This window comes from Agelaius phoeniceus, chromosome 7, assembly GCF_051311805.1.
Source record: "Agelaius phoeniceus isolate bAgePho1 chromosome 7, bAgePho1.hap1, whole genome shotgun sequence".
Lineage (NCBI taxonomy): Eukaryota > Metazoa > Chordata > Aves > Passeriformes > Icteridae > Agelaius > Agelaius phoeniceus.
The window spans coordinates 33,420,825-33,440,927 of record NC_135271.1 but is presented as its reverse complement, the minus strand read 5'-3'; the positions used below and the strand labels follow the sequence as shown (position 1 = coordinate 33,440,927).

The 20,103-nt window shown below is 37.1% G+C and overlaps 1 long non-coding RNA gene across 1 annotated transcript; it reads right to left on the bottom strand.

Moving 5' to 3' along the window:
- Window positions 1-174: 174 nt before the first annotated feature.
- LOC143694525 (uncharacterized) lies at window positions 175-13,739 on the bottom strand. The gene is made up of 3 exons (XR_013183079.1): window positions 13,647-13,739; window positions 6,868-6,999; window positions 175-233 (listed from the first exon to the last, which is right to left on the bottom strand). It is a non-coding gene; the product is annotated as an uncharacterized LOC143694525 (long non-coding RNA).
- Window positions 13,740-20,103: the final 6,364 nt, after the last annotated feature.

Genomic DNA, 20,103 nt, shown 5'->3' with positions numbered 1-20,103 from the left:
AGGGGAAGGGAAGGCAGAGATTGCAGAAATTATATATACCTTGCCTTGAACTTGGGAATCTCACCTGAAAATGGAGATAATCTTTACTCTGCAAGTCTTAATGTACTACATGCAAGTACTTTTCAGGAAAAGCCTGAGTTGTATTGTCTTTTTAAAATATATATATTAACATCCCTTACCTTAAAGTTGCTGGATACATATAAAAATATGGTGGATTTAATCTGAGAATGAGACTAAAGGAGAAAAAAAAATAATTTTAAGATTAATTTATAAACGGCCCTTGACTCTTTCTTCTTGCCATACACTCCGAACAAACGGGTATGTAAAGTGTATTTCCACCTCAATTTATCACGACTTTATTATTAAGGGTAAATATTGATTCAAAATTAAAATATTGTTACAAACTTCTAAAAACAAATTAAAAAATATTCACAAATTAAAATAACTCCCTCTATCCTTTCAGAAAAATACTTTTTCAGTTTTTTAGAAGATCATCATGGCATCTATTTGTAGTGGCTTTGGGAATTAGATATTTACTGTCAGAAAACAAACCAGAGCATAGATATGGCCACACAAAAGGAAACATTTTCACTGACAGTGCTGGAACAATCTTGTCACCAAGAACTCCATCAGGTATCAGGTTACAACTTCATTCATAAGTTTCAGGTGTTTAAATTTTTAAACTTTAATTAGTTTCAGGTGTTTTAATTTTTTCAGCTTCACCTTCTTAAAGTATTTTACATCATTTTATTCTAATGATAGGGTTTTTTTTTTTAACTACTGGATACATCAATTTCACCACAGTTTTTCTTCTTTTTTATTTTAACAACTTGAGGACTCATATCACAACTCAAATGTCTCTTTGTTCTTTCAGCCTGATTTAAAGGAAATTGCCCTATGTACTACAGTAGTTTTGAATGTATTAAAAGTTTTAAAAATTGTTAATTATATGAAATATTCTAACAGTTTAAGCTTAAATGATGCAATTAGCCAGTTACAACTGGAACTACCAGGCCTTATTTAAAATAATGAGGTCTGACAGTTATGGAGCCTGAATTATTCATTGATAACTAGCTTTTCCTCTTTTGCAAACCATGGCTAACATTAATAACAGAGGTGTAAGTGTGAGAACAAAAGAGTTTGACTTTAGGAATACAAATATAAAAGTTCTAAATTATTCCTTAATTACAATTACTGTATGAGCAATATTTTCCAAGAAAAATAATTAGGACTAATATTTTCTCATACATTTCAACATTTGTTTCTGCAGGGAGTCACTGGTTAAAGTAACAGTGCTTGATGATTCATCATCCAAGAGAATATCTTTAAAACAGAGTTAATTTCTGCAACAACACTCTTTTAAAGATACTATTTTAAAAACAAAATGCAGCACTTTCTATTGTGATTCCTGCAGTTACCACACTTACAAAAATACATCCTAATGGCACAGAGCCCTTCCTAGTGTCAGAAATGTTCTATTTCCCACTGCCCTTTATCTAGCCATGCCTCATGTTGCTTTCTCCATGATTACTCCATCAGCCTCAAAGATTGTTGCTTTATTTAGCACACCTGAACACAAATTAAATATTATTATTTTAACGTGAATACTGAGATTTACACTTAATGGCTAATTTCACAAAAGGCTGGATTTCCATGAGCTAATTACTTGCTCTAAGCCTGGATGTTTTTCATTACAATTGCTAAGACCAAAACAGAATCTCTACATAAGCTAATCTAACAATAGTGAACATATCTGTCTTCTAATTGCTCAAGTGTTCATGTGGGTCTGGATGTCTTTTACGATTGAAAACTAGAGCTTATGCAATTGAAGTAGAAACTGTTATACATCCTCGTTCTCCCTCAAACCGAAGCAAACCAAAGCAAAAAAAGAAGAAATTCTGGAAGTAGGACATGCTGAAAGAGTGACTCATCTGCAAGTAGGAGTGACTGATCTTTGTCTACGACTCTGGCACCACAACAGATAGAATTAAATCACCTATGATATCTAAAATAGGGATCTTAAACAAGAAGAAGCGTAGACTCATTTTGGGATGAATTGTTGAGTTACTGCAATCACACAACTCATTAGTGGTGCTGTTTGGAAGACAATTATGCAGCAGACCTTCAGAGTGGCATTCCTGTGAGGCTTAAAGAGGCTGAACCTCCAAATGGATGCAATGGTTCCTGTACACCTAACTTGGGACATTCTGAAGACTGCAGTCTAAACGTGTATTTTAATAAAGTATGCTTCTATTTTATTGTATTGCTGTACAGTTCCCCAGTGCAGGAAGATCAGAGAGGTGAAGGTCAGAATAAATACTATATAGATATTGAAGTCTGTTCAGTGAGACTTTGAAAAGAAGGACTTGAAAGATGACTATTTTTATTAGTGCAGATGCATACAATATAACCTGATTTTTTTTTGTGCAAATGTCAATTGCAGTATACATATTGTTCACTGAAGATTATGTCATTGGTCAAGAGGGAGGAGAGTCCCCAGATGAATGATTAATAATCAATGTGTCTGGGTTCTTATTTTATTCTTCAGAAAGAAAGAATGAATTAATTGTGTCTCTCCCAAAAATGGGAAAAAGGTCCCAGAAATAGGTCACACCAACTACATCTGTACACAGAGGGGTCCTCTCTGTAAGTGGATTTCCCTAGTTTGGGCAGGGAGCCTCAGCCTCTCCTCTTATATCATTGCTTCACCTTCCTATTGTGATGCAATTAGGGAGAAAAGGCAATATGGATTAGAGTCCTATTAATTTTTTATACAATCATGAAAAACTGAGAGAAAGGGTGGAGAAATACCTAGGGAGAAGGGTTTTGAAGGAGGCCCAAGGTAATGCCTAGGTGTGTGCTCTCTCTACAGGTGATCCAAAGTCTTCCACCAAGTCTGAGCAAACAGCAGCCTTAGGTCCCTGGATGAAGGCAAATCAGACTGTGATCCCAGGGGAGTAAGGGGGACAGTGAGCAGCTTCTGAAGAAATCTGTGTTCTCTGACATTCTGTGATAAGGTCTCTCCAAGCAGGTGCAAGATGCATTAAATGTTTGCATGTGTCATTATATATTTATGTGTGTTATCCTGGGGCATTGTTCTTTTTTTGGAAGAATAACATTACTTTGCATTAATAAACATTAGGTAGAATCAGTAGAAATATTTGTCAGGACCATATGGTAGTCCAGGATTTTGGTCCCCCAAAGGAAGAAGTCATTTTATAGGAAGAATGCGTTTGTAATTATTCAATCTCTGTTAGTAGCAGAGTAGGGAATTACTTTAGATTACTCCCATGTTATGCTCTAGGTGCCAGTTAGATCTGCCTCCAGGCAAGCTTGTGGACTTTCCTTTTTTGTCAGATTCTGTGTTTCTTTTCTTAAGGACCTTCCTGCTAATTTTAACAGCTATGCCTTCCTTCCTTCCTTCCTTCCTTCCTTCCTTCCTTCCTTCCTTCCTTCCTTCCTTCCTTCCTTCCTTCCTTCCTTCCTTCCTTCCTTCCTTCCTTCCTTCCTTCCTTCCTTCCTTCCTTCCTTCCTTTCTTCCTTCCTTCCTTCCTTCCTTCCTTCCTTCCTTCCTTCCTTCCGCCCCTTTCCTCTTTCTTTTCCTCTGTATTTCTTTCTCTGTCTCTCTTTTCTTTATCCCTTTACTGATGCTGCTGCTTCCTAGATGCAATCACAAAAAACCCAAACCTGAGATATTGAAGTGCAGATATTCAAAAGCCCTGATTATTTTATGCTAATGAATGAATCATCTAGTGATACAGTATTTCACTTTTTGTGCCCTCCTGGTGGTAGCACAGATAAATCCAATGGTGTGTTTAATTAACTAAAGGAAGCAGAAACAAATCTCCGTGGGTTAATAATATTTATGGCCTAAAAATGAACAAACTAAAGAAAGTGAGTAAATTATTTGGTACAATTCAGAGAAAAATGTAATTGAAATAAAATTTTAATGTATTCCAGAAAGTGCATCTATAAAGATATGTACAAGCAAGGCACATACCTGTGTGAAACAAAGCACTAAAATTGAGGTAATCACTGAGGAGTTAGCAAAAATATTTTTCTAATTATAAAAAAGAATGAAGTCAAACTTCTCAGGAAGAAATATTAGATCTTTTTGTCTACATGGGAATTAGGTCTTTTTTAAATCCATAAAATGCATGGTATCATGTGGTGACTGAACCTTAATTCAAGTAGCTCAACAACATGAATAAGAAAATGCCAGGTCCATTTAACTGTGTCCTTTGTCAAATGCCAATAGAGATGGTGACTTTTTACAAATATCCAGAAGTTAAAAAGATAAAATACTGTAAGTAAATAAGGCTACATGGGTTGTATTAACATGTGGTCCTTTCACTCATTTATGATTCCTATTCTTTGACTGGAGACTCACATTTTGTTCTATCCCTTAAAATAGTCTGTGGGTCTGGAAATTTCTTAGAAAGAAATTGGCACAATCTTCATCAAAGGAGTTCCCAGAAAAAGCATCAGAGCTTCATATCACTCTGCTACCTCCAAGGGAGCCTCAGGAATTTAACTCTATGGGATATAGAGGTGTACTCTCACTAGCTCAGCCAGGCTGTGGCCTGTTTCATGGCTTTCTCACTGAAATGTGCATTTTGGAGTGCTTCTGAGTCCAAAGTCATGTACAGCTCTGAGCCTCAGCCGTGCACCCTTCGGTGGAAAAGACTTCTCCAACAATGAGTAGCTGAGGCTGTTTTTACTGAGACCTTTACTTTCACTTGTGGGACTTGTTCTTTGATCAAATTACTTCAATTTAATTGAGAAATCTATATTTACACAGGGGGCATTAGCATGTTGGGATTAAAATGATGAGTGTTTCCACAGGCCTATCTGTATTATGGACTGAAGATTGAATTTTCACTTTTACTTGTGCAAGTAAATATTGAAGGATGACAATACATCATATTTGAAATTTGCCTTGACCACACATGCACATTCTGTGAAGTACTAAACAGTTCTGACTCTTAGTAGCTTGTCCCCTTCCTGCTCTTGAATTTTTTATGCCACCTTTAGATTTCTGGGTCTTGATATTACTGCAGTGTTGTCTGATTTAGGATTTACAACATTTATTGACAGCAAGAAAACATACTCCACCTCATATCTCAATAACTCTTCAGATCCTAATGGTGACCATGATCTCATTAGCCATTGCTCAATGTCCAAACCTTGCTGTTTAAGTCGAATGGACATTTCAGGAGGATATGTAAAAAGATTTGTTAACATTATGAGATCGATTCACTGCAATGAATTTAAAACAGAGAATACTTACTGGTGTGTGTCACTACATCACATACACACTGTTATTTATAAAACCTACAAGGTTTTGCAAGGTCTATAATAAGATAACCTCTTGAACAGAAAAGCAATGATTTGTGCCTATTCAGTAAAAACCCCCAGTACCCATGAAAACACACAATGAATTATGAGAAATACTTTAACAGTCATGAGTACAGTTTAAATTTTTCTGAACAATTTCACTAGTGTGCCTTATCTTGTGATCACCAACCTCAGGGGTGAGAGGCCTGGTGTTGTATGGAGGCACATTGCTGAGGGCTGGGGGCAGGGGTTCCTCTCTGCAGGTTGAATGCCTGGGCAAGTAGGGGGTGAGCAGGACCTGTCTGGAGGGGCAGAAATGTGCAGAGATGTCTCCATTAGAAAAATTACTGAGGAAGCTGCTTGGCAGCTCCCCCTGTCCCTTCTGCAATGGGCACAGCAGAGCTGCCCCAGAACTGCACATCACCATCATTTCTTCCTGAGTATAGAACATCACCATCCCCAGCTTGAGAGCCAAGTGCTTGGAGGATGCTTTCCTTGCCTGCCTTTAATTTTTAAATGCCATTGCTGTGACTTGCAGGTAGGTCCCCAGCCACTTCCATGATCCTTTTTTGCTTCTCTTTTCTCACTGACCAAGAAGCTGTATAAGAAGGGAGCAGACAAATGGGTGAAGAGTTTATAGAAATGGGCAGACCACTCTGTCTGCTCTGGTAGTCTAATAATGCCCATTCCTTTCACCCATAAATGTAAAAAGACCCAGAACCATCAGATTCCCTCTAGCTTGGTAATGAAAATCGTGGGTTTTTTTTATTTAAAAAATAATTAACTGCAGGTAAGTCATCATTTGTCTACATGCAAGGCATGGATGAGACAGCACTCTAGTTTTGCTTAAATTACTGCTTATGTACCTAGAAAACACAGACAAATGCATGTATAGAGAAGCAGTAAATGTAGAAGCTCCTCTGCTTTAAATGCCTCTTTGAATTTTCCACTGCTCATGCAAAATTATTTATGTCAATATTTTAATTTCAGTCAGGAGGGGTGGAATCAGAGAAAGAGTGACATCCAGGAAAATTGTTGTCAGCAAACTGATGACTGCATACCATAATTAAGAAATAATGTAAGGAGAGAAGCAGCTTGATCTAAATACTGTTGTATTTTCTGAGTTCAGTGCTAAAGAATCAAGGATGAGAAGATATATTAAGATAGATATTACAATATTCATAATTGTATAGTATTGTAAGATGCATTATAAACATAAATGATCATTTCTGTAATCATAAGAATATTAATGCAGCAGCTAATAAATAAAATAAGCACCAAAGGACAAGAATATGACCTTAAAATCCTTACTCAGCTGCCCTATTAACTTTCTGAACACCACTGAAAGTGTGTGTCAGCTGCTTAAATTAAAGAGAGAGTAATTAAAATTACACAAATAATAGGTGACTGGGGTCAGTCTCCATCACCCTATCTCCTATATTTTAGAGTATTTTACATTTTTTCCATCAATATGCAATCTTAATTTTCCTTACACATCTCTCAGGTACTGTTGGTTTAAAAACAACTTACCATAAGAATCAGAGCTTTTGACTGATGATCAGAGCACAGGTTTTGGGGCCATACCCTTAAATTCCTTCCCACAGCATATAAGATGAGTCGATTTCTCAGAATCTTTGAGTATGAATGCACTTAATCATCCTTCTTTTTTGAAAAGCACTTTTAGGAGGAAAAAAAAAGAAAAAAAAAAGAAAAATCAGATCTATATTTCAGATCTATACCTAAGATCCCCTTTCCCATTAAGATGGCTTGCATTCAGCAAATGAGCAAAAGCTATGCTCTTATACTCTGGAACTTTAAAAGTAGTGGGCAGAAGAGATAGTGTCTCAAAAATAATCCAGACTTTTTGCTGTGTTTTTACTGTGATAAAAAGTAATAATTATAATAATAAAAGACAAAAAGTGTGACAGGAATTGAATGAAACAAGACAAGAGAAAACCAAAAGGCAGCAGTATCTCCCCATAGGGTCCTAACCAGAAATAGTTCTTTCTTCTGCCAACATTGAGTGTTCTCTTAACACCAAAGTATTTTACTGTCTTTGCTGGAAGTCATAGCACAGGTACAAATGATTTAATAATAACTGTGCTGAAAATTTATTGGCATTTTACCATTGTCCAGAAAGGAATTTGAGGGCATGATCTAAGCACACTATCCAATGCATATCTTCAACATTTCTTAGAATGAAAGAAAAAAGTGGAGCTATTTTGTGCTGTTAACATTAGGCATTGGTAAGGTAAAGAGGGGAAGGTGTGCAAGTAAATATTGCAGGTGCCTGTCATCTTGACAGGGGCATTCTGCGGCCTGCAGAGCCAAGAGGAGAGGAGAAGGGGCTTGTAGCTTTAGGGAGCCCAGTGCACAGAGGGGTTTCTCAAACCAGTTCTGTGCTTTTTGCATAGCAAGGTCAGTATTACCCAAAGCCCCGGTGTGGGTCCAACCCCATGCAAAAACTGCATGGGTTCACAGAAAACATAAGTAGGGAAGGAAAAAAGACTGAGTTATGAAGCTCTTATTACTGGTTTGGGTGTAAATAAAGATTTAAAGCTTTTGCAGTGTTATATACTGACTTGTACAGGCTAAGAATGCATAACCCTAAGCCTGATCAATCACTTTATTATACTACACTTATTAAGAAACCCATTGCTTTTATAGACAGTTGTGATACACGTGGACATAATTGGTCCTCCGGTCCAAACATTATCACCATTGGCTAACTAAGAAACAACCCTTTGGTAAACAAATCTCCAAAACACATTCCACATGTTCACAATAACAGGTGCAGAAAGTGAAGACAAGAATTGTTTCTCATTCCTTTCTCTGATCTTCTCAGAGCCTTTCCCAGGACAATGCCTGGGAAAGTTATGTGTTGCTCTCGGTGGACAGAGAGATGCTGCCATGCCTAACCTTAATCCTGAACCCTAACCCAGAACCTTAACCCTAAACCTTACCCTGACCCTAAAACCTAGCCCTAACCCTTCTTACAGTTAGGTGGAGAATAATAGAAATTATATGAATAGTGTAACTCTTATTGGTATCTCTAATTAGGGGGATATAAATAAAAATAGGAAAAATAATAGACTCTTGGGTGGTATTAGGATTATGTATATGCACCAGACTTGCTCCTATATAAGATATTTGGTACCGGGGCATGGATAGAAATGCAGCTTTAAACCCTCAAAATGCTAAAAAAGGGGGAGCTTCCTTCAAGTGAACCCCTTAAAATGATGAAATGGGGAAGTTACCTCCACTTAAACTGATACCATCGCAAATTAATGGCTTCTGCCCTTTAATTTAGTCCCCCAAAATATTGGAAAAAGAGGGGCCAAAGAAGATCTTTGGTTAGTTCTTTGCTCCTCAGGTAAACATTGAGACTTCTCTGGGTGTTTAATTTCTTTCTTCAGGTGGTTGAGGAGATATCGTCAATGTATTCTTCAAATATTGTACATGGATGCTAAGGGAGCTAATCCAAGAAAATATCTATTTTTCTTTCTATCTAATCTATCTAATCTATCTATCTATCTATCTATCTATCTATCTATCTATCTATCTATGTCTCCTGACTTTTCCTTTTCTCCTTTTATTTTTGTCATTTCTCAGTAAAACTGAAGACAGGTGGGAAATGTAGTTTCTTGCAAAGTCATTGCAGGTTAGAATGTCATTGAACTTGAAAAGACTTTATTGCAGTCCTCCTAGAAATTGTCTCTCTTCAATGTTTTCCTACACACCACCTTTTTGTGATGACTGAATTTAGGAGGAAATTCTCATTTTAAGCAGTCTATTTTTACAGTAACTTATCAAACAGTGGCCTTTAGCTGTTGTTCTGTGACAGCCACTCTATTAAAATCCTGATGTAAACAAGTGGAGAAGGTGAACTAGAAGTGCAGGTATTTGCACAGCATTACTGTCAGGTAAAATTTTAAAGATAGGTTTTATGAACCCATTATTTGCAGTCAAGGCTTTTGACTACAGCTTGTGAAATCATTTAAGTAGACAAAGTGTTTTGTCAAAACATACTGCTGGGAGTCAGTATGTAGCTTCTTTTTATGTAATTCAATTTGGTTCTGTTGTTTGCATGAAAGTGGGATATCTAGCTGGGCAGCAATAGTGGTGCTGTGTGTGATCACAATATGGTGACTTTCTAGAGTAATTAACGTTAAATGCCTTTTGTTTTCATTTAGTGCTTAATGCATGCATGCATAATTGCAGTGTACATACAGACCTATCAAGGAAGATGCTTGAGGGCTTTTAAACAAAAATAACAATATCCAAAGATTTTATGGAGTGGGATATGCATGATAATGTATGCCCATTTTAAAATCACAGACCCCTGTGTCCTGTAAGGCTGTGCTTGACATGACTCTGAAAGAGATGGGCACTTTAAAGAGGCAGAGCTGTTTCTGGCCTTTCAGCTCTAAGCCTCCTGCCTGAGGTGATGCTGGACGAGACTGCCCTGAGACAAGCTGGCTTCCTCTGCTCCCCCAAGGAGTTGTGGAAAGGCAGCATTGTTACAGCATGGTGTGTGTTAGACAAGCTTCCTCAAGCCCAGAACACGCTGTGTGTGCTGAGATTGGCTGCACGCGAGGCACCTTTTGAAAAACACAGTATAAATGTTCCATTCACTTAAGAGACTTTCTGGACTGTACATTTCTAGCTCCCCTACTTCACCTGGAGAAACAGCAGACAGAGAATGTGACCTGATCCTCTTGGCTGGGGTTTTCCTGAGGTACCAAGCAGTACCATTGGGGTTGGTGTGGTCTGGCATAACTTCATGTAAGAATTTCATATCAGCATTTTGGCCAAGCCATACCTTACAGCATTTTGAATTGAACCAGCAATTCCCAAATGTACTTTGAGAAAGTTGGGAAAAGGTGGAACTGTAACAGTTCCAAATGTAATTTCCAAACATATTTAAACTAGCTACTACTGTCAATAGAAATGGTGACAACGGGAGGAGAAGACATAGTTTTAACATATCACTTTGATGTATCTTTTGTACAAACACGTATATATTATATTTTGGGAAGCTCTAGCCAAATAAAACACATAGTGAACAGCAAGCTGTAATAGAAAAGTTGCATGACATGGGGACCAGATCTTCTGCATTAGCACATTGTCCAAAAATAAATAGATAGATGGAGAAATATGGAGAGATACAAGAAGAAGAAAGCATTTTTTAGGCAGTAGCAATTGTGAGCATAAATAGAGTAGTAAAAAAGTTGTCAGATAAAAAACCAATAACTTGTTGCAGTAAGATTATGTCTTTAAGTAGGTACATTCCATACAGCTGTTCCTTTCATAACTTAGCTTTGATCTGCTATACACCAAAACCATATCAATTGTGAAAAATGCTCAGGCATCCTTTGCCCAGACATAATCCTACATCTCTGGACATAATTCAGGTCATTAAATTAGTTATTGCATAGGATAGGAATTGAGAAAGCTAACAAACAAAATAAAGCCACAATCACTATTGTAGATCCCTATGAGCTTGCCTACACAGCTATGTAATATTAGAGCAGCTACAGCAGTTAAGAAAGTGATTAGAATAATCTTCTACTGTGTATACCATTTATTTGGAGATAACTCTAACCTTGGAGTGGCATGTCCCTGCAAAACTGATACGTTTATAACAATATCCCAGACTAATATTGCGATAGGACTCCAAAAACCCCTTCCATGCATCTCTTGAGCCACACAGCTTTAATGTTTATGTATCGGGAGTTCCACATCAGTCCAGTGTTCTCTTCTTTTCAGAATTAGTCCTGGTTGCAGCATTTAATCTGCACCATTTTGTAAGCCAATTACTTGGAGCAGCGTGACCGCTGGTACCACACTGGCCTCAAGTCGTGTTCTGCCACAGCTGCAAAAGGGGCACAGAAATGGCACAATACCAGCTCTGTTTGGCCCTGATCCAGCAAAGCACTTAAACACCTGTTCAGCTCAAGGTATATGAGTAATCCCATAGAAGACAAGATGATAAATTCTCTGAGCTAGTATCTGCTTAGATTCATAGACTGTGAAAACAGAAGGGAACATCTAAACACCTTGTCTGACCTCCTGTATACCACAGGAGTTCTTCAAATACAACTTTGCTCAATCTTTCCTTTCTCTCAGAGGAAAACAGCCAGCTCAAATGTCTACATATTCAGTGATGAAAAAAATTACCGCTATTTTGCATAAATTGTTCTAATGATTAAAGGTCCTCAACAGGACAAATATATACATTTTTTCAATCAAGACCCTATGAGGTCCTTTGGCTTCACTAAATATTGTTGGTTTTAATTAACTGGAATGAAGAGCCACATACTAACTAATTTCTCTTTTTGTATACATGCTTATAGACTGCAAATAAATCAGCAGTCTATAAGATATATAAGATATATAATATATATATCTTATATATATATATACCTTAAATTTTAGGTTGATGAATTGACAGGCAGTGATTTCCAGGTTTCTCGATAGACAGCAGATTATTTGGCCTTTAAGGAGATTCCTGCCTCTTCTCAGACTCCTCTGTTATTATTCTACATCTCTGCAAGTATGATTTCTGGAATAACACACAGTATTTCAGGAGACATTCCTACTTATAGTTCATTTTTTTTTCTCACCAGGCTAAGGCAGGATCTTTTGGCTTCATGGTCACACTGAAATTTTACACAAAACCATTCTTCACTGCCTGTCCTTTCAGTATAATTGTTTCCCATGATAAGTTCAATCACCTTTAAGTGCCCCCCACCCCCCACTTCGTTTTTCCTCAGTATATGGTCTTACATTCATTGAAATGCATAGTTTGATTGTGCCCAACTTAATTGCAACCAAAGTACCCCATAACAGTTTTCATTATTCTTTCATCTCTTATTTATATGCTCTATTCACAGCCTCAGTGTTTTCTAGAACTTATTGTGACTCTTTTCTCCCATGTCATGAATTAAGAGATCAAATACAGTAACATAACACACTGGAAGTGTTTGTACTCAGTGGATGATCCAGCATTTCCAACTACATTTTCCAACTACATCCAACATCATGTTTAACCAATTTAATACATTGATTTTGTAATATTCACATTTTCTAATAAACTGTTGGGTGAAATCAAATCAGAACACTGCACATAAAAAATATAATTTCTCCCTATATATGTATAACATCCTAAGGTTTTCATCAAAAGATATCAAGTTATTCTGATGAGATCCAGCTTTCATTAACCCTTATTGATTGGCTTGCATTATGCATATATATATTGCATAATGTTGCAATCTCAATATCACCATTATTTGCCTGTAATTTCTGCATGAAGTCATCCACATGGAGTTCCAAATACAACCAAATATTTTTGTAAATATATTTAAAGTTTTTGGTAGAAATCTGAAGAACAAAGAAGGGGATCCGATGTTGTGAAGAGAAAGCCCATAAACTAAAGATCTATTAGCTTACCCAGAGGTAAGCAAAAGTTTAAAAGGAAAAAATACAGAAGGAAAAAACAAAACAAAAAAGCACTGTTTGTAAGGCAAAAAATGAAGGATTATAAAGACTGTTTTAATAAGGATTTAAAAAGTAAAAGAGAGAGGGAAAAAGTTTTTCAGAGATGCTTCAAAAGAAAGCCAATAGTGCAAAGCAGGGAGGAATTGCTAAGGATGACAGTTATATTCCAGGTGCTCCTAAGCTAAGTAAAAGATTCCACACTGAGGCACAACTGACAGAAAGCAGCATGCCAGAGCTAAGTACTGGCCTTGTGCAAGCACTGTTTCTGTGTAACTGTATAGCAATGATAGTTAATCATGGGTTTACACAGGAAGAGAAGAAGCCTTAGCACATACAGAGTCTGATCTCACAAAATCTGTCCATGCACACAGATCATTTCATCTGGCATTTCAGCAGCCTTTCATGCACCCTACCAGAGACAAATAGGAGGCAATGCCACAACTGCCTGGTGCCACTGCCCAGCACAGAAAAATACTGGAAGCTGACATGGTGAGGACATATTCAGCTAAACTTAATTTCACTTTCCCCACAGAAGAGTACTTAAAAAGAAGTAAAAAAAAAAAAAGAAAAAAAAAGAAAAAAAGGTAGTCTTTGGAGAAGGACAGTTTTAACAAGATCTTTTCTGTTTGCTCCATCCCCCTGTGAGGGTTCAGAGCACTGGAATTTCTGCAGGCCTCTGTTTGAAAATAAGGGGCTAATGAAAAGGTACATGCATGGCTTGCTAGCCTAAACTAGTCCTCCTAGAATATCCTGGGATTTGCCAAAGCACTAAATGACGTTGACATAGAACACTTTAAGGGAAAAGTCACCTTTTATTCTTTGCTTTTCAGTATTTAGAAATGTAGCTTCAGTTTCCTTTGTGGTTTTTGTATAAAGGAAATTCATTTTGAATAGAGATGGGTCCATTTCTTTAGGTTTGATCTCAATGGATACTGAAGCTGGACCGCTGCGCCTTCCAATTCTTGCAATTTCTGGGGAAAGAGAGGGCAGACAGGTTTAGATGAAGAGGACAGAGGAATAGTAAAAAAGAAATATTTAACATGGAGAAGAATCTCAATCACTGAGAGGAACAGATTTAATGTAAGGCCTAACTACTTCTCTGGGAACTATGTACAATTAGAACTTTTCCTAACATGCCACACTGACTAATTTATTTTCAAGTCCACCAGATTCCATGGTGCAGTGAAGTCTCCTCATGGCCATTTTAATCCATCAATCTATTGTGTGCTCCATGAAGGTCAGCCTGTTTAGATGCCCTGATGTAGGCAGGACTTTGCAGACATAGGGTTCAAGGGAATGATGCTGCTTAGTGGAGAGCTGGGTCCTCGGAGGTCACAGGTAAGACTCATTTTGCTTATATCAGCTCTGCCTTTAGATGATTTTTTTAGTGATAATAGTTTTTCTAATACATGGTAGAAGCACAAAAAGCCACTGCTGTTCAGGGAAGTTCTGCATGTGCTCAGACAGCTTTTCTTTCTCTGCTTTGGATCTCTTCCTTCCCCAGTGGTAAAGCCTGGTGGGAAGTCCTATGATGATAGAAGCAGTCGATACCTTTGTAAGAACAGAGAGCTGTCTTTACACATGTGTGCCTTAAGTTCAATAAACAACCTAGGTTTGCACCTAATTTTCCACTGAATGATCTAATACCAGCAGAGAACATTTGCAGTATGGGGACAATGCTAGTCTTTTTAGCTAGACATTTCCTTGACTACAGTGAGGTTTTTTCTTCCTTCTAGTGTGGAAGGCAGGGGGATTCTATCATCTGTGATTTAAATTAAGTGATGGCTCTTTTAATGTAAATAATTTTCTACCAGGCTCAACTATTTGATATCTAGATAAAGAAAGTAATTTACCCCACATTAAAAAAAAGAGGGGAGAGAAGGAAAGGGAAGGGAAAGAAAGGAAAAGGAAAGGAAAGGAAAGGAAAGGAAAGGAAAGGAAAGGAAAGGAAAGGAAAGGAAAGGAAAGGAAAGGAAAGGAAAGGAAAGGAAAGGAAAGGAAAGGAAAGGAAAGGAAAGGAAAGGAAAGGAAAGGAAAGGAAAGGAAAGGAAAGGAAAGGAAAGGAAAGGAAAGGAAAGGAAAGGAAAGGAAAGGAAAGGAAAGGAAAGGAGACTTGGAATCAAATTTCTGGCATTATTATATCAGTATAACCATTTTGGCACCACAGTTGGCAGGAATAGGTTGATTTTTTCTGGATACCCTCAGTCTAGTAGGTAACTTGCTGAGAAATTGCAATTCAAATTCTGATTTTGTCAGAATGTTCTGAAGTTATGCCCAGAATTCTTTAAAATTGAGAGTTCATTTCTGGCTTGGTGCAGTTGTAAAATTTCAGGAGAGAGCTGTTCTTTTGTACTTAATGCTGAAATTTTTTCTAAATAATTTGTATCATTATTACTTATTGACTGTGGTGAAAGAAAACCCATTTAAGAAAATACGTTTCAATGACAGAAGCAAAATAAACAGTGGTACATATAACTGATAACTCATTAAATAAGAAGTCCATGCTTTTATCTGGCTCTTCAAACACATTTTAGGCACTTCAACAAGATTAGAAAAACACTTTTATGCCAAAAAAAACCTCCTTTAATCACTTCTCTTCTAAGAAGATACCTTCATGAAAAGAGGAGAATTAACCTCTTTGCTGCCACTACTCCTTTTACCGCAAAAAAAAGAGCATTTGTAACATTTCTAATCCATTTGGTTCTGTCAGAAGGAAACAGCTATTTTTCAGAAGCATTAATCATATGGGAAGATATTTTCAAGCACGTATCTTGCTGGGAAATTATTAGTATGCACTAGACCATCATTAGTCTACTCGAATGGAACAGCAAGAGCCCCAGATTTTCCAAGTGCCAGAGACAAGACTAGTCCATCATGTTCTTTATGGTCCAAGATGACTTTTTTTTTGTAGGTTTATTTGCCATAATGCATTTAAGAGATGGGGGAAAAAAAGGACTCAAAAACTTCTAATTGTAACAATTTAGAAGGTAAATGAAAACCAACAAGGAGAGAAGGGGTGAATAAAAGAGTCACCAACCAATGAGTGAATCCCACTGAACCAGATACAAAATAGCTGCTGCAGTGTAAGATGACAAAATAATGAAATCATGTGCTCAAAAAAAGGGAAGCAAAACTATATATATATATGTATATGTATGTATGTATGTATGTACGTATATACACAAACATATAGCATGATTGAACACAAATCCTAAGACAGAATCTTCTCCATGAATCCTGTAAACACATCCTACAATATAGCAAAGTAACGAGATGCTACAGCTATTGGGTGGTTCTGGTGGGACTCTCTGCAGGACCTGTGGAAAGCCTGAAAGTCAAACAGAGGGAAAACCCCCTCACAGTCTGGATCCCACTGCCTCATTCCCCAGCCTAAAGCCTGGCCAAGGCCAACCTCTTGCAGAAAGAAAATTCAGCTGTTGTTGGAAAATTCAGCCTCTTCACATCCCTCAGTGGAAAAAGAGGTGGTACTGAGGGGGAAGATGACTTCCTATTTCAACATAGAGAATCTTGCTACCACCTCTACTGCTTCCACCAGGCAGTCTTAATCTGTTCTTAGAAGATTAAGTACTTGTGTCTCTTATATCTTATTTTTTGATGTCTTGTTTGTGGAAACTGGTATAGCTAAAATAGATAGTGACCTCAGGACTATATCACATCTTTTCTAAAAGGCAAAAGCTATTTCAAATTTTTTCATCTTTTCCAAACTACTCTTGCTTTTCTTGCTCCCAAAATGCAGTGAAGTGAAACTCTGTTTTAGTCTGTTCAGCCCTATCAGCACTGCCTTCACATCCCAGCAGGTATCCTGCTCATTTTTGGGTTTCTCCAGACAGCAGGTAAACTTCTGGATACCTGTCTGACTTAACAAAGGTGTTCTTTTGATGTTTGCCTTTAGGAACCTTAAACTTTGGGTCCTTCTATTATTTTGTCCAACAAGTCAAGGCATTGCTGTCAAGGGAGATGTTATTGTGGAAATGACAGAATATGTTCAAGGGCAGTGAATAAGTTCCCTTTCAATAAAAGCACACATTATGTCCAAGAACAGTCAAAAGGGTTAAAATACAATCTTTCCAGATAAATTTCTAGCCATATGAGGCTCAAAAAGTCAAAAGATTTGAAAGCTATTAGTACTTTTGTAGATCATCCTCTTCCAGACACTCTTTTTTCTCTCTCTCTTTTTTTTTTTCTCCTTTAACTGACAGGTTGCAGTTAAAAATTAAAGTAAAAAGAGACCCTCTCTTTCCTACATACTTTTAATGGAACTCAAGCCAAAATAAGTCAGACTAAATTATGGGAGTAAATGACCTCCTGGGAAGTATAATACCAAATTCTGAAGAACTGTAAAGAGTTTCCTTTGATCTTTTTAGCTTCGCAGCCTGAAATTCAAAATCTGTATTTAATTTTAGATTGCATATGCCAGCTTTTAAGTTTCCTCTCTAACATGATATATCATTTTAAATGATAGGACACCTTTAACTTGTATTTCTTGAAAATGCTGACTATCCTTTCTTTATTCTTTTACACTATAAAAACAGATATAAATATTACTAATTGCAAAAATAATTTGAGGTTGGGTGCTATAATGGAGAAACCATTGACCTTCACTTAAGAGACTGTGCCTTCAAGCTCAACCTGAATTTCTAAGTGAAATGACTTTGATCTGAGACACAAGTAACTTCAGTTCAATGCCCTACAGGATATACATCTAGAAAAAAGGACAAGCTGAGCACTTAACTATATATCCATGTTACAATTTAGGAGCTAGACAAAGGATGCTATGTTTCAAATGTGGTAGAATAGGCCTATTTCTTTCTATGGCCACACAGTCACATTGCAAGAAGTGTATTCCTAAACCAGAAATCTCAGAAGGCACAACAAGCTGTATTAGCTCTTGGCTGGAGAATTTTCTGACCTCTGCACTTGAGCACAGACTTTAGATATAGGCAGCTGGAATAATCTCCCTCTTGAGTCCAGAAGAGAGCCACAAAAGTCTTTATGCCTTATGCATTATGAAAGAAGCCACCTTTTTGAGGAAAGTAAGTTGTATCAGGTTGGCTGGAAACAACATGAAAGAGCAGCTGCTAACCATTGGACTTACACAGACAAAGCTCTAGGAAATGTGCTGACACACAGTGCTTTGTTATGTGTCTGTCTCGTGATCAGCCAAACAAAGATATAAATACAGTCCAGAATTTTGAAATATAATAGCGTTCTGAATTGAGTCCTGGGGGAATAATTTGTAATGAATAATTTATCTGCTGAATTTAGTTTCTCCTACTAACAAAATATCCATAAACTAGTCATGGTTGCCTTACATGTTATTTTGAAGAGAAGCAACTGAAAAAAGTTGTCTCCAAATATTTGGAGCTATTTGAGCTACATAAAGATAGTTCTGACTGACTGGCTAATTTAAATAGCTTTGTTTCACTATCCTGATTATGAAAACCAACCAGTCAACCAAGATACCTGTGCCCCAAAGCGTTTCCTATATGGAAATACCTGGCATGAGTACACAACACAACTAAAAGCTCTGCATTTTTCAGCTGTTTTGAACGGGTGGTGTCATTTTGACTGTGTAAAAGAAATGGTCTTGAAGCAAGAGGCTGAACTTTCTGGGGTCAATCACTGCAGAATTTAATCCAACCCTTGCCTCTTATCACAGCCTACCCCAGAGAGCAGTTACTGTTACCTTCCTTCTACCTAGTGAATTGCTGACAAATCACCTGGCTGTTCTATGGAAAATAGGAGATCAAATGTATACAAAATAATTTTGAAATTGTATAACCTCAGAGAAAAATAGAAATGGCAACACTGGAACAGAACAATGGACTTAGTCAATGTAAAATTGGGTTGTGCATAAGCCCTTTCGCTCACTGACAAGGTAAAACAGATTGACATGCTTTGAGGCTGTAGTTGCTGATAAGAAATGCCATTTGTAAGCCTTTTACTCCCAGCCAAAGTGAAGCAATTAAAATATTTAGAAGTAGCCTTCTCCTCCCCATCCAACATGAGGCTCATCTGGGCTTTCTTAGCAGTAATCCCAGCTGCCACATTTCTGGAGACACAGAGAGACAGACCAGAACCAGCACAATCCTGGAAAACCTCAAGTTGGAGAAGTACAGCTAATAGGTGTGGTATCCTCTGTGCTATTGCTGGCTGCCCAACAGGTTCAGAAAGGAATATTGTTGCTTTTGGTTTACCTGTTTTCAAAGATTTGATAGTGTTTTTCTTCATTTCTGCTTGCTACAACACCTTACTTTTCTCAAAGTTATAACAATAGAAACAAGGTTTATGGAAGAATTAAGTAAGTAAGACATCTGAAAGCAATATTCCCAATTCAAAAACTAACTATTCTCAAAAGGCCAGGCTTGTCTAGTACCAATATTCACCTGAATCCTTCTAGACTATCAAAAAAGTTTAAACTTTCTTAAAGTTTGGGATATTCAGATCTCAGTTTTACATTACCTTGCCTCTGAAATAAGTACCAAAATGTGTTCATGTAAGATTCCTTACTTCTGCTGTTGCAATATTAGTCATCATTTACATAAAACTTAATATTTACTCCAGCAGAAGCCAATTTATGATTGTTAATATTCCATCCATGACTATAAATGTTCTTCCTAAAAAGCAAACAAACAAAAAACTGTCTGATTTTGACCAGATAACAGAAAGAAACTGAGCTGAAGATTGGAGAAGATTCCCAGTGAAAACACTGGTGGTCATTTACAACTTGAGAAACCAAAGCATTCCAGAACACACAGCAGCTCTTAAATGAAAGTAGAGGAGACGACAAATAGAGAAAATCACCTTTACATTGTCTGAGCCAGCCTGCTGCTGAAAGAAAGGTAATGAGATATTGCAGATATATAAACATGTTTATAAATATTAGCAAATCAGCAGATTTGACAGTATCACATATCAGTTCCATCAGTTCCCTACTTTATATACAATTGTCATATACCTGGTGCTCAGGTGAGTACCAGATGGCCTCAGCTGGCCTCACTCAGGTGAGGCCTTTTCTCCCAGAGCCATCAAGCTCCAAAACTGACAGAGACATCATGATTTTTCATCATTTTTATCTACATTCTTAAATAAATAGCCACTGTGTTTTTAACAACAATAGGAAAACAAGAGCAATAATGTTCTGCCCTACAAGTCAGTGACTGTCTTATCTAAAATATTTGCTTTATTATTTTTACACATTATTCACATATTTCACATAATTACTTTTTGAGCTGTAAAGGATTT